This window comes from Triticum urartu, chromosome 7A, assembly GCF_056163025.1.
Source record: "Triticum urartu cultivar PI428250 chromosome 7A, HENAU_Tu73, whole genome shotgun sequence".
NCBI classification, from domain to species: Eukaryota; Viridiplantae; Streptophyta; class Magnoliopsida; order Poales; family Poaceae; genus Triticum; species Triticum urartu.
Genome location: NC_141879.1, coordinates 414,675,639 through 414,677,581, shown reverse-complemented (window position 1 = coordinate 414,677,581; position 1,943 = coordinate 414,675,639). Strand labels below are relative to the sequence as shown.

At 46.2% G+C, this 1,943-nt stretch overlaps 1 pseudogene; it reads left to right on the top strand.

Annotated features, from left to right (window-relative positions):
• The first annotated feature begins 246 nt into the window (after positions 1-246).
• On the top strand, positions 247-1,455 carry LOC147959786 (uncharacterized; annotated as a pseudogene).
• The last annotated feature ends 488 nt before the right edge of the window (positions 1,456-1,943 follow it).

The following is a 1,943-nucleotide window of genomic DNA, read 5'->3' as shown; positions in this document are numbered from 1 at the left end:
CATGCACTTCATAAAAAAAAGTTAAATTTGTAAAAAACGCGCGTGTTAAGTTAACGCATCTGAAAAAAGTCTACCTTCAAATAAGTGCCACAAAAAAGGGAGCCCCCCTCCCATGCCAGGGGCTGCAGCAAGTACACCCAAAAATAGATGCAGTACGCAACTCTAGACAATGCAGTGCATTTGGTTAGACGAAGCAGTGCGTTATCATAAGCAATACAGTTTCAGAATACATAAATGAATACATACATGGTCTACTTCACAGCAAAATACTCGTAAATTGCGGAATATACTGCACTTTTTCCAGGGGCTGCAACAAGTACACGCAAAAAAGGCGCAGTATGCACCTATAGACAAATGCAATGCTTTTTTGTTAGACGAAGAAGTGCGGTATCATAATCAATGCAGTTTCGGAAACACGTACAATACATATAAACGTGACAAATGCCCGTTCACACATAACATGGTGGTTAGAAAATTTTACCAATGAAAAATAAAATAAAACCACGTTAAAAAATCATGTTCGGAGACAACCGCCCAATCCGAGCGGTTCCATCGCCACAAACCCACGATCACAGATGCAACCCCAACCCACAATCTGCACAACCGCATCGTCAGCGAGATCATGCAGTTCATCTGCTGTGGCCATCCCCCCTTTAAATTCAGAACCCTGCCAAAGCTTTCTCATCCACAACGACACAAGTATCCATTGCGTTACCACCAAATTGCTCCATCACACCAATCTCCACAGAAGTCACCAAGCCCTACTGCCGGCGATTGGGTTAGTCGACGAGTACAGGAACGTGGAGGCGCACAACAACACCAAGTTGCACGTCATCCACACCAATGACAAGAAGCAGATGGCGACCTCCCTCGAGCAATACAAGCGCCACCTCAGGCTCCAGCGCCACAAGATCGTCGGGATTGATCTCGAGTACAACAACGAGCCTGATGAGACGCAGAAACCCGCCCTTGTCCAACTCTCCGCCGGCAAGACTCAGCCAGTGCTACTCTTCCAACCGAGCGCCGCTGAAAGGTGCACCATCTTCGACAACTTCCTCGCCGACCCCAGGTACACGTTTGCTGGCATCTCCATCAGCGGCGACAAAACCAGGCTAGAGAGCGTCAATCTGGAGGTCACCAACTTCGTCGACATCCAGAAGGAATGGAGGGTGCCCTAGGCCACCAAGGAGTTGGACTCCCTTGCAGACGTCGCTGACATGCTCATCGATGACTACTACAACAACATGAAGAAGATCACCGACGAAAGAACAGAGGCGATGGGCCACCCTGCCTCTGTCCATGAGGCACATCGAGTATGCGGCAAAGGACGCCTATGCAGTGTACGAGATATGGAACCGCATCATGCTCACCCAGGATGGGCTTCGCCGTGCAAAGCTGGAGAAGGAGGAGCCCCCTGAGAATCGTGCCAGGAGCAGCTGGGGAGACTCTACCTAGTGAAAAAGCAGACAGTGCCGGCCAAGACCCAACATTGCTCGCATCATTTTAGATTTATCATCAAATTTGCTTTCTATTGTTTGCTTATGGATCGTTAGTTTGCTTGTGATCGTTTGCTTTCGCTAAATTTTGTTTGCTTGTCATACAAAATGGCTTGTAATGATGAACTTTGCTTATGTTACGAAGCACTCTATTTCAATTACAAAACTAGAGTTCAATATCAGAACATAGTGTAGTGCACACAAAGTATGTGATTCTAGTAGTGGACGAAACGGAGGATGATGTAGTGCACAAATAAGATGCATGCAGTGCAAAATGTGGGCACATGCAATATGGTATTCTGATGAATGAAGTACACACAGAACTAACAAAGCAGTGCACATTGTATATTAGAAAAGAATACGTAAGAGGAAAAACACTAAAAAAATGTGACCAACATGCATTGCACAAAAATGGACCTTCATATGTAGTGCGGAATATGCGCACAT